Below are 14,570 nucleotides of genomic sequence, written 5' to 3' on the forward strand. Positions count from 1 at the left end.
TAATGTATTTTGCCATCCTTCTAACATATCTCATAAAAGAAATATGTAGTGATTACTAGAATAATCCATATAGACTATAAGCATTGCTACGGAAGATCTAATCTTGTCGTAGTCAACTCTTTGAACTTTGTCGTAAACAACTTTTCGACAAGTCAAGCTTCTTCAAAGATATTTCATCCAAGTCCATCAATTTTATAGATCCATTTACTTTCAAAAAGTATTCATCTATCTTGGATTTCATGGCGTATAGCCATTTTAACTGAGTCGGGGGCCCATCATAACTTCTTTGTTTGTAGTTGGTTTATCATTTGTTCAAAAAACAATCCTTTGTTCACAAATCATTTATTTGATCACAAAGTAAACCATACCTACAAGATTCAATATGTACTTCGATCTCCATGGCTAAAACATTTTGTAGTCATGGGAGCCATGATCGTTATGGCCGCTTCCGAAACCAATTCCGATGCTGCGCTACTCTGATCATTATGCTCAGGTTCATAAACCTTATCAAATTATATTGTCCTCCCACTCAAATACTTCACTAGAAACAATTTTTCGGAAATAAGAAACATTGACAAACACTTTTGTCTTTGTCTCGTGGGAAGAATTCCCAATTAAATCTCTGGGATAACCAACAAAGACATTCATCCGATTTTGGTTGACTATTAGGGTTTATACCCATGCCATAACTTGTATGGTGTCATTTCAACGGATCATGATGATGCTCTATTCAAGTGTAAAGCGGTAGTCTCTAAAGCATAATTCACAAAAATATAATGGCATTAATATTTTATCTCATCATTGACCCAACTAGGTTTGGATACATCTCTCGGATACTTCATCATCACTATGATACTCCAAGAAATGTGAGTTGTAGAACAATTTCATAACTCTCTTAGATGTTCGCTAAAACTAGTAATTCAAATATTGCCACTATGATCCAATCATAGATATTTGACTTTTCTATTACGATGATTTCTACTTCATGCTGAAATTTATTTGAATCCATTCAAATGTTTCAAACTTCTTCCTTATCGAATATATCCACATATATATACTCAATTCATTGTTCAAAGTTTTCATGAAGTAGAAGAATCTCCCGCACACAACTATGCCCAGTGAACCACATACATCATCATGTATTTTTCCACTAAGTTAGTTACCCGTTCAACTCTTCGGCCTATGAACGGTATTTCAGTCATTACCTTTTAGAAAAGATTTTGCAAGTGCCAAAAGATTCAACAAATCGAATGACTCCAAAAATCCATTTGCATGGAGTTCCTTCATGCGATCCTTTCTAACATGACCTAAATTGCGGTTCCACAAATAAGTGGAATTCAAATCATTTGCCTTATGGCATTTTTAGCGTCGGTGTTATGTATGTGTGTTTCACCATTAAGATTTATAATAACTTATCCATCGTACATGGAGTAATGTCATAATTTGAACAACTCATTGTTTTCATTTGACCAGAGCAAAATAACAATTATTAAGTTCTTTATTATAAATTCTAAGGGCTAGATAGAATGCCAACGACGAACATAATAACACTTTATTTTGTTCCGGACGTGCATTTCTATCATATTCCTTGTCGATCACTTAGGCCATTTTATTCTTGTATTGCGTTGTTTTGTATGACACTTCATACCAACCAATATGGTACTAATACCCAAGAATTTCATTGTGTGACTTAACTAGGAATACAACCATAACATGTATATCATTTATATACACCCGAGCTAGACTTTCTAGTCTTTTCTTTTCTTTTGCCAAAATATCTTTTGCAGTTTCTCTTTTAGCTTTCCTCATTATTCAGAAAAACATTTCAACATCAATAACTTCTAGGTTTGTTGGTCAAATACCAATAACCTTGAGGTTCTTACTTTGAAGTTGATCATCATATGACAAGTGTTTCAGATTTCACTATTAGTAAATTTGTAATACGATGAACAATTTCACTCATAATTTTATCCATCAATTCATGATAACTTTCCGAGACCATGTCTCGTACATGCTAGGCTCATAAAGTTTAAACCTTAGTATTCGCATATGCAAATCTGGCTTGCACCCGTTGGAAGCACACGTAGAATCTATAACACCCGATCATCACGTGATGCTTCGAAACGACGAGTCTTAGCAACGGTGCATACTAAGGACAATCACTTCATGGATATGCGAATATCGTTAGTGCCCCAATAGTTGGAGGATTGGGACGCCTTGCGTCTTCAACCTTCGTACATTCCCATAAAACTTATGAGTTTATGTAGTCTCACTAAATTTATATTCTATCATCTTGCAATAAGGTCTTAGATATCACATATATCTCGTACCTTGATTATTTCTGAAAACTAAATTTTCAGCTCCTTACTTTTCAAACAGATTTGAACTTCAAGTTTCACGGAGACAAGATAACTTTAGGTACTAATTGAAACCATAGCTCTCTGAATCAACAAAGTGAGTTTTACTAAAAGTTTGCAATAGGACTTTATCATTTCTTGATTCATTAACAATACGGTACCAATCCGTAAAGTTTCTAGTCAGATTTTAACAATGATTTCTATCTCAATTATAAGACTAGCGCATAGTAGTAAACGGATGCCAATACTACAAAATTAATTCAAAATACTACTCAGACTATGTTTATGATAATTAGTTCATGTTTTAATCTAATTACTAATGAACTCCCACTTAATACAACATCCCTCATAGTTGTAAAGTGGTACACGAACCAAATCCACTACACCAAAACCGATCATCACATGAGATGATGTAGTTTCAATGGTGAACATCAACATGTTGATCATATCATCCATATGACTCGTGTTCAACCTTTCGGTTTCCATTGTTCCGAGGCCATGTCTGTACATGCTAGGCTCGTCAAGCAAACCCAAGTATTCCGCGTGTGCAACATGGCTTACACCCGTTGTATGTTGAGTTTATCACACCCGATCATCACGAGATGCTTCAAAACGTCAAACAATGCAACGGTGCATACGAGGGGAGAACACTTTATTATCTTGATATTAATGTGAGGGATCATCTTATAATGCTACCGTCGCGTTCTAAGCAAAATAAGATGCATAAATGATTAACATCACATGCAATTCATATGTGATATGATATGGCCCTTTTGTCTTTGCGCCTTTGATCTTCATCTCCAAAGCACGGACATGATCTCCATCATCAACGGGCATGATCTCCATTATCGTCGGCGTAGCGTCAAGGTTCATGGCGCCGTCTTCATGGTTGTTCACCTCATGTAGCAACTATTACAACTACTTTGAAATACTACCCAACATGAAATTTAAAGACAACCATAAGGCTCCTGCCGGTTGCCACAATACAATAATGATCATCTCATACATATTCATCATCACATTATGGCCATATCACATCACCAAACCCTGCAAAAACAAGTTAGACGTCTCTAATTTGGTTTGCATATTTTACGTGGTTTAGGGTTTTCGAGTAAGATCTAATCTACCTACGAACATGAACCACAACGGTGATACTAGTGTTGTCAATAGAAGAGTAAATTGAATCTTCACTATAGTAGGAGAGACAGACACCCGCAAAGCCTCTTATGCAATACAAGTTGCATGTCGAACGAGGAGCAAGTCTCATGAACGCGGTCATGTAAAGTTAGCCCGAGCCGCTTCATCCCACTATGCCACAAAGATGCAAAGTACTCAAACTAAAGATAACAAGAGCATCAACGCCCACAAAACCATTGTGTTCTACTCGTGCAACCATCTATGCATAGACACGGCTCTGATACCATTGTAGGACAACGTTGCATAGAAAACAAAAATTTTCCTACCGCGAACACGCAATCCAAAACAAGATGCAATCTAGAAGATGGTAGCAACGAGGGGGTATCGAGTCTCACCCTTGAAGAGATTCCAAAGCCTACAAGAGGAGGCTCTTGTTGCTGCGGTAGACGATCACTTGCCGCTTGCAAAAGCGCGTAGAAGATCTTGATCACGATCGGTTCCGGCGCCACGAACGGGCAGCACCTCCGTACTCGGTCACACGTTCGGTTGTTGATGAAGACGACGTCCTTCTCCCCGTTCCAGCGGGCAGCGGAAGTAGTAGCTCCTCCTTGAATCCGGCAAGCACGACGGCGTGGTGGCGGTGGCGATGGAGATCTCCGGCGGAGCTTCGCTAAGCGTGCGGGAGAAGAGGAGGAGAGAGGGGCGGCTAGGGTTGGGAGAGGGGGTGGCCGGCCACCTATGGGTGCGGCCAAGCTATGGGCTTGTGGTGGTCAGCCCCCTCTCCTATGCCCCTCATTATATAGGTGGAATCCCCAAGAGTTGTAGTCCAAGTCTTCGAATAAGACCCCAACACCAAAACTTCCCAAAGGTGGGAAACCTACTCAAGGAGGGAGTCCTACCCAAGGTGGGACTCCCACCTTTTCCTTAGGTGGGGTGGCCGGCCACCTCTAGGTGGAGCCCACCTGGGACTCCTCCTTTAGGGTTTGGCTGGCCAAGCTTGTGGAGTCCTTCCGGGACTCCACCTTCCATAGTGCGTTTCTTCCGGACTTTTCTAGAACCTTCTAGAACCCGCCATAAATGCACCGGATCATTTCCAAACTTGGAATATGACTTCCTATATATGAATCTTATTCTCCGGACCATTCCGGAACTCCTCGTGATGTCCGGGATCTCATCCGGGACTCCGAACAAATATTCGAACTCCATTCCATATTCAAGTTCTACCATTTCAACATCCAACTTTAAGTGTGTCACCCTACGGTTCGTGAACTATGTGGACATGGTTGAGTACTCACTCCGACCAATAACCAATAGCGGGATCTGGAGATCCATAATGGCTCCCACATATTCAACGATGACTTTAGTGATCGAATGAACCATTCACATACGATACCAATTCCCTTTGTCACGCGATATTTTACTTGTCCGAGGTTTGATCTTCGGTATCACTCTATACCTTGTTCAACCTCGTCTCTCGACAAGTACTCTTTACTCGTACCGTGGTATGTGGTCTCTTATGAACTTATTCATATGCTTGCAAGACATTAGACGACATTCCACCGAGAGGGCCCAGAGTATATCTATCCGTCATCGGGATGGACAAATCCCACTGTTGATCCATATGCCTCAACTCATACTTTCCGGATACTTAATCCCACCTTTATAACCACCCATTTACGCAGTGGCGTTTGGTGTAATCAAAGTACCTTTCCGGTATAAGTGATTTACATGATCTCATGGTCATAAGGACTAGGTAACTATGTATCGAAAGCTTATAGCAAATAACTTAATGACGAGATCTTATGCTACGCTTAATTGGGTGTGTCCATTATATCATTCACACAATGATATAACCTTGTTATTAATAACATCCAATGTTCATGATTATGAAACTAATCATCCATTAATCAACAAGCTAGTTTAAGAGGCATACTAGGGACTTCTTGTTTGTCTACATATCACACATGTACTAATGTTTCGGTTAATACAATTCTAGCATGATATATAAACATTTATCATAAACATAAAGATATAAATAATAACCACTTTATTATTGCCTCTAGGGCATATCTCCTTCAAGTTCCTGCTCGTCCCGAGCAGGTAAACGATAAAAAGAATAATTTCTGTAGTGACATGCTACTTACATAACCTTGATCATACTATTACAAAGCATATGAAATTAATGAAGTGACTCAAGGCAATGATCTATAGTTGCTAACAAGTAGATAACATATAGCAAAACTTTTCATGAAGAGTACTTTCAAGACAAGCATCAAAATTCTTGCATAAGAGTTAACTCATAAAGCAATAAATTCAAAGTAAAGGCATCGAAGCAACACAAAGGAAGATATAAGTTTCAGCGGATGCTTTCAACTTTCAACATGCATATCTCATGGATATTGTCAACACAAAGTAATATGATGAATGCAAATATGCAAGTATGTAAGAATCAATGCACAGATTGACACAAGTGTTTGCTTCTAAGGTGGGAGGAATTAGGTAAGCTGACTCAACATAAAAGTAAAAGAATGGCCCTTCAGAGAGGAAAGCATCGATTGCTATATTTGTGCTAGAGCTTTGGTTTTGAAAACATAAAGAGAGCATAAAAAGTAAAGTTTTGAGAGGTGTTTGTTGTTGTCAACGAATGGTAATGGGTACACTAACTACCTCGCCAACCGGACTTCCAAGAGCGGCTCCCATGAATTTTTATTTTTGGGTGGCACTCCTTCCAACCTTTCTTTCACAAACCATGGCTAACCGAATCCTCGGGTGCCTGCCAACAATCTCATACCATGAAGGAGTGCCTTTTTATTTTAGTTTTATTATGATGATGACACTCCCCCAACCTTTGCTTACACAAGCCATGGCTAACCGAATCCTTCGGGTGCCGTCCAACAATCACAAACCATGGAGGAGTGTCTATTTAATTTAATTAATTCGGGACTGGGAATCCCATTGCCAGCTCCTTTTGCAAAATTATTGGATAAGCGGATGTGCCACTAGTCCATATGAGAGTCCGTCAAAAGTAAATGACAAGGTTGAAAGCTAAACACCACATACTTCCTCATGAGCTATAAAACATTAACACAAATTGAGAAGCATTTTGAATTGTTTAAAGGTAGCACTCAAGCAATTTACTTTGGAATGGCAGGAAATACCACATAGTAGGTAGGTATGGTAGACACAAATGGCATAGTGGTTGGCTCAAGTATTTTGGATGCATGAGAAGTATTCCCTCTCAATACAAGGCTTAGGCTAGCAAGGCTATTTGAAGAAAACACAAGTATGAACCGGTACAGCAAAACTTACATAAGAACATATCGCAAGCATTATAATACTCTACACTGTCTTCCTTGTTGCTCAAACACTTTACCAGAAAATATCTAGACCTTAAGAGAGATCAATTATGCAAACCAATTTTAACAAGCTTTACAGTAGTTCTCCACTAATAGGTTTAAACTACATGCAAAAACTTATGATCTACTTGAGAGCTCAAAACAATTGCCAAGTGTCAAATTATCCAAGACATATGAGGCATTTTCCTTTTCCAACCAAATAAAGATAAGTATTGTAGCTTCCAACTTTTATCATTGAACATTAAAAGTAAAACGAAGAACAAGTGTTCATATGAAAAAGCGGAGCGTGTATCTCTCCCAAACAAGGATTGCTAGGATCCGAATTTATTCAAACACAAACAAAAATAAAAGCACACGGACGCTCCAAGTAAAGCACATATGATGTGACCGAATAAAAATATAGTTTCGGGGGAGGAACTCGATAAGTTGATGAAGAAGGGGATGCCTTGGGCATCCCCAAGCTTAGACGCTTGAGTCTTCTTGAAATATGCAGGGATGAACCACGGGGGCATCCCCAAGCTTAGACTTTTCACTCTTCTTGATTATATATCATCCTCCTCTCTTGACCCTTGAAAACTTCCTTCACACCAAACTTCTCATAAACTTCATTAGAGGGGTTAGTACTCAAAAAATTTGAATCCACCATGGTCCTGTAGTGGCACATTGCAAAAACTCAATAAAACATTAGCTACAGCCCTCTACGTCTAGAAAACCTCGCTTAAAGTCCACAAGAGACAATGCAAAAAACAGAGACAAAATCTGCCAAAACAGAACAGCCAGTAAAGACGAATTTTAAATAAATACTTCCGTGGCTCAAATCAGAAAACTCAAAACTAATGAAAGTTGCGTACATATCTGAGGAACACGCACGTAAATTGGCATAATTTTCTGAGTTTCCTACAGAGAAAACAGCCCAGATTCGTGACAGATAGAAATCTGTTTCTGCGTAGAAATCCAAATCTAGTATCAACCTTCGATTAGAGGCTTCACTTGGCACAACAAAACACAAAACTAAGATAAGGAGAGGTTGCTACAGTAGTAAACAACTTCCAAGACACAAATATAAAATAAAGTACTGTAGCAAAATAACACATGGGTTATCTCCCAAGAAGTTGCTTTCTTTATAGCCATTAAGATGGGCTCAGCAGTTTTAGTGATGCACTCGCAAGAAATAGTATTTGAAGCAAAAGAGAGCATCAAGAGGCAAATCCAAAACATATTTAAGTCTAACATGCTTCCTATGCAAAGGAATCTTGAAAATAAACAAGTTCATGAAAAGCAAAGTAACAAGCATAGGAAGATAGAACAAGTGTAATTTCAACAATTTCAGCATATAGAGAGGTGTATTAGTACCATGGAAATTTCTACAACCATATTTTCCTCTCTCATAATAATTTTCAGTAGCTTCATGAACAAACTCAACAATATAACTATCACATGCAGCATACTTTTCATGATCCACAAACATATAATTTTTATCAAGTTCAAGAATAGTGGATTTAAAACTTTCAAACGTACTTTTATTAATAATATAACATGATGATTGATCAATCTCAAGAGATATGGGACTCATACATAAAGTCAAGAACTCTCCAATCTCATTTTCATTAGTAGTACAATTAATATTATCAAGTAACATAGGACCATCATCTAGAGCTTTATCATAAACATTCGCTAAGCAAAATTCTATAGTACCATGCATTTCGACATCGGGCACAAACAAAGCATTATCATAAGATTTATCAAAGTAGCATGGATTATCATAAATAACAGTAGCATAATTATTCTCACAAGTTTTACTCATAGGGAATATTTCAAGAGAATCCATAGGAACATAACATTCAACCTCTTTCGGTAAGCATGGAGGACAATCAAATAGTGTAAGGGATAAAGAGTTACTCTCATTAGAAGGTTGGCATGGGTAGCTAATCCATTCTTCCTCCTTTTGTTCGTCGCTCTCCTCTTCTTTTTCATCCAATGAGCTTTCAGGCTCATCAATTTCCTCCTCTTTTTCATCCAATGAGTTTTCAGGTTCATCAATTTCTTCTTCCACCGGTTCCTGCAAATTGTGAGTGCATTCTTGTGCATTAATGTGTCTCTCTTTATAATCAAGGATATAAGGATTCCTACTGTAGCATTCTATGCAAGAATTAAGGATAGTAGAGACATAATCTTTAAGGTCCTTACAAATAACACAAGTTTCATAATTCTCAACCATGAAGGATTCTATCTCAGAGGCTCCCATAAATAAGACGAATTGTTCTACCTCTTCGAACCCATAATGAATATAGCAATTCCGGTTATAGTTCTTAATAAAAAATTCCTCACTAAAGCCACATTGAAATTTAAGATGTTTAGTATCCTGTTGAGAGCAACAGTTTATATCATGGCGTCTAAGCAAGATTCCAGCCATTGTATTCAATTTTTCTATCATAGCACTCATTATTTTACCAGTTCTTGATCCTCTATAATTATTATAACATTCTATAAGCTCCAAGTAGGTTGTTGGTTCTCCCATAACAGCAGTTTTTAATTTTTTGGTTTTTCAAATTTTTATGGATTTTTGGGTATATGAGACAAATAAAACAAGACAAAAAATAAACTAAGCAAAAGTAAACTACGCAAAATAATACTAGACAGAAATAAACTAAGCACAAATAAACTAGACAAAAGTAAACTAAGCAAAACAAATTAAAAACAGAGAGAGAGGTAGAGTGTACTCCCTAGGTGAACTTATGAGTAGAGCTATGCCTCCCCGGCAACGGCGCCAGAAAACAGTCTTGATGACCCACAAGTATAGGGGATCGCGGCAGTCTTCGAGGGTAGTATAACCCAAATTTATTTATTCGACACAAGGGGAGGTAAATAATACTTATAAGCCTTAACAACTGAGTTGTCAATTCAGCTGCACCTGGAAAAGCACTAGCAACAGGGGTGATGTGAAAGTAGCAGTAATATGAGAGCAATAGTAATAGTAACACAGCAGCAGTAATAGCAATATGAGAGCAATGGCACCGGAAGATAGTTGATACTACTTCCAATGACATATAGAACGAGTATATGATGATGACATGGTAACTCTCCAATATATGACAAGTGTTGGGTGAACAAATTACAGTTGGGCAATTGATAGGAATCAAAGCATTAAGAAAGAACATCAAGATTATTAATCATGTAGGCATGTTTTCCGTATATAGTCGTACGTGCTCGCAATGAGAAACTTGCACAACATCTTTTGTCCTACCAGCCGGTGGCAGCCGGGCCTCAAGGGAAACTACTCGGATATTAAGGTACTCCTTTTAATAGAGTACCGGAGCAAAGCATTAACACACCGTGAAAACATGTGATCCTCACATCACTACCATCCCCTCCGGTTGTCCCGATTTCTGTCACTTCGGGGCCATTGGTTCCGGACAGTGACATGTGCATACAACTTGTAGATACAATCTAAGCAATAAGTATATAGCTCAAATCTAAGATCATGCCACTAGGGCCCTAGTGACAAGCATTAAGCATAACAAGATTGCAGCAACAATAACTTCACAAACTTTATAGATAGACTAATCATAATGTATCATCCATCGGATCCCAACAAACACAACACCGATTACATCAGATGAATCTCAATCATGTAAGGCAGCTCATGAGATCATTGTATTGAAGTACATGGAGGAGAGAATACCGACTAGCTACTGCTAGAACCCGTAGTCCATGGGGGAACTACTCACGGAGCATGGCGGAGGCGGTGGCGTTGATGGAGATGGCTTCCGGGGGCACTTCCCCCGTCCCGGCAGGGTGCCGGGACAGAGTTCTGTCCCCCGAATTGGAGTTTCGCGATGGTGGCGGCGCCCCTGGAGTCTTTCTGGAGTTTCGTCAATTGGTACGGTGTTTTTAGGTCGAAAGGGAATTTATAGGCGAAGAGGCGGCGCAGGGGGCACTCAGGGGCGCCACACCCTAGGCCGGCGCGGCCGTGGTCCGGCCCGCGCCGCCATGTGGTGTGGTGGCCCCTCGGCCCCTCTCCGAATCTTCTTCGGTGTTCGGAGCCTTCCGGGAAAAATAGGAAGTTTGGCGTTGATTTCGTCCAATTCCGAGAATATTGTCCGAACAGCCTTTCTCGGAACCAAAAACAGCGAGAAAACAGAAGCTGCACCGTGGCATCTTGTTAATAGGTTAGTTCCGGAAAACGCATAAAAACATTATAAAGTGCAAGCAAAACATGTAAGTATTGTCATAAAACAAGCATGGAACGACAGAAATTATGGATACGTCGGGGACGTATCAACCTCCAATAGGTTTCATCTCGACTTTGATGATTTCGCCCGCAGAGCGGCTAATAAGCTTTTTGACCACTTCTTCCTTTCTATATCCTTCTGGTATCTTATGAACTCGTAACCATACAGGCATGAAATCTAATTCAACTCGATCAGGATCTGAGAGCCCATCATATGGTGCCATTATCACTGGCCAATCACGAAATAGCCATGGACCTCTCTCTGTGACCTTCTCCCAATCCCCTAAACAGAAACATTGGATTACAAATCGGTTAACACCTACTGGCCTGATATTTACCTCCTTCGCAGGATTCCAAGCAATCCGCATCTGCTGGAAAAAGGCTTCATGGCTGAACGATTTAGGGCAATGAACTCTGGCTACAGCCATCCAACGAGTACTCTCCAGAATTTTAGCTTCATCCTCTTCCAGCACGAGATCGTCAAATTCATCTTCATCAATCTCCAGGCGATGTGGTATGGTTGGATGGCTTAATGTGATGTATATGTGCCCGTGGGTTGGCTTCACTTGTAGTATCCGATAAGCCCCCGATTAGTACCTTTAATGAGACGGCTGATCTTGAGATGTTGATGCAGTTGGCCTTGCTCCTGGATGAACATGCCTGATGAGCCTGATGTCTTCATTGACCTGGATGGAAGGTCTTGTGGGCGCCAATGATCCGGATGCTAGGTATTTAAAGGCTCCGTACGATCCGATGAACAGGTGGTGGAAATCCAAGACCCGGATGATTGCTTCCTTGGCGCCTTCTTGGCTCCAATGTGTAAATGACATGCCCGGTAGATCTTGGAACTCTTGTGAACGTGGCAACTTTGATTTCAGCATTCCGGATGTAGATGATCCTCATGAGTCATTGGAAAAAGTTCCGCTTCTTCTTCTATTTTTTGTGGTAGGGGTTTGTGTATGACTATTCTGATGCTCATATTTTATTATATTTTATTCAGATTTTTTGTGCCTATGTGGCCCAAAAATAATTATTTGTATAACTATTATATTGCAAACAATTTGTAAAATATGCAAATATTGATCGAGTTATGTTGGACAAATAAATCAACGCTTAAAATGAGATGATGACTAAGGGCATGTTTGGATTGAAGCACGCCACATGCCACAATCTCTTAGGACATGTGCAATGGTTGCATGCCACAATTTCTTAGGATATGTGCAAGGGTTGATAAGACATGTCTTACCTTACCCTGTCACGTAACCTTGATATAATGATCAAATAAAATGTGTAATGAGTCATTTTTAGTCTTATCACTACAAGCCAGATATCCAAATATGTGGTGAGAGAGATTGTGCTCAGAGGTCATCTCATAATTAAGAGAAGATAAATCTTTTTTTTTATATTCTGTTTCATCTACCTCATTGTTTATCCTACGTGTCACTGATAAGATATCATCCTTGTACATGCCCTTAGCTCTCTACCTCACATGTCATACTCACTCTGGCCCTAAATAATTGTCATGTGCCCAGTAAATATAGATTTATTTTAGCCTAGCTATATTTTTTCTAAATATGCAAAACTACTTAAGGCCAGAGGGTGCACACATGATATAACTCTTCACACAAGTATGTTGAGCAATTTGCGCACTACAAATGTTGTGACGTGCCACAAGTTTGGAAAAAGAAGTGTGGTATGGATAGGCATCAAGCAAACAAGCAGTAAGAAATAAAGATGGCAAATCACCTTACAAATAGGCGCTACATATATATATGTTCTTTTGTAATTGGTTACACATATATAAATACGATTGATGAAAAGTCAGTTCCGCTTTTTTGTGTGGTTAGGGTTTAGACGGTAGGGTTTAGACTTTAGAGTATGATGTAATCATGACTGTTCCAATGCTCATATTTTATTTGGATTTTCTATACCTAAGTTACAAGAAAATGGTTACTATTTCTTAAAACAATCAATCACATAATTTCTAAAAACATGTAAAGATTGATGGAGTTCCGTTGGACAATGAATCAACACTTAGGGTTACAGACTAACAAATAATGTTCGACAATCAACTTAAAAGAAGACGCTTCAAATCGTGACCCATAAGTGCAGCATCATAAGTAAAGCATATTGAGATTGCAGTTGAGTCTGCACCAAGGTTTCTTTTCTCGACCGGTATTTTCGAGATTTCGCCCAAAAATGAATCTCTAGGTCCCTAAAATGGGCCTGGCTGTCATCCAAATAAATTTGGCACACAATTGAATTAGACCCTCTCAGCCTGCAAATTACAAGCGTTGTAACTCGTAACCCTAGCCTACATATCGTCTTAGCCCACTCACGTAGCCCTAAACCTTTCTCCCATTCGTCCACTCCACTCTGGCACTTCTTCTTCCCATTTTGTGGTATTTCCCAGAAAACTGATGTGGCAGAAAGTTTGGGTCAATCATTCGCAAGGTTCTTGAAACTCAAAAATACATGAAGTAAGGGTTTCTTTCTTCCGATTCCCTGTATCTTTATTTTTTGTTTGTTTGCTGCTGTTCCTAGATCATCATAAGTCTATTGAGTTGTATCCAAAGGCCCTCTTCGTGTATTTGGTCTCTCTTTTGTGATGATTCTAGTAGTGTTTGGTCTCTCTCATGATGGGATTTTACTGAAGTTAGCTACTCTCTCTCTCTCTCTCTTCATTAGTGATTCTAGCGAATACTTGTTGATCTCTCACATGAGATTCTACCTTAAGGTCTCTCCCTCGTGATATTATTGGGACGGTGGTTTGGGACGGTGAAAGCAAACTGATTTTCACCGGGTGGCTGATGTGCGTTTGTATCAAGGTTTTTTTTCTTATTCCCTAAAAAATATCGGTGGGCACTGGTATTACCGGTTACCAAAAATACAAGGAGAAATACCATCCGAGTTTTTTTTCAACTAAAATTCAAATGTTATCTAGAATTTATCAATATCCGTCAAATTTGAGTAGATTACACACATTTTGGTAAATACCGACCAGTAAAATTTTATTATACTAGTACGTACCAAGAAATCGTTTACCAGCGAGATTTAGGAAATTTTGTTCCAGAAAAAAAACCTTATTAGTGGATAGTGCAGGTCCTGCTGGCGGCAGAGACGAACATGTGGCGACGGACCTTCGAGGGAGAAGTCGGGGTGGCAGCAAATCGACGAAGGAAGAGCGTTTGGGAGGGCGATGCGCTGAGGCGACGCGGGAGTGACGCTGGCCACGGGATTGAGGCAGGTGAACTGAACTGAACTTGGTGCGTGCCTTCCCCCCCCCCCGCGGCGGTTAGACTCTTTCACCCTCATCTCCAACGATGGTGTTCCTTCTTCTCTCTGTTCCGGCAACAACATTGCTTCGAGCCTGGTTGAAATCGACCGTTGGTACGGGTGCTCGGAACATAGCACCGCATAAAAGAAGAAACTCGGGACAAATAAGTTTTCAGAATCATCTTGTTTTTCGTATTTTTAGAATCTGGGCTG

This window comes from Lolium rigidum, chromosome 2, assembly GCF_022539505.1.
Source record: "Lolium rigidum isolate FL_2022 chromosome 2, APGP_CSIRO_Lrig_0.1, whole genome shotgun sequence".
Taxonomy (NCBI): Eukaryota; Viridiplantae; Streptophyta; class Magnoliopsida; order Poales; family Poaceae; genus Lolium; species Lolium rigidum.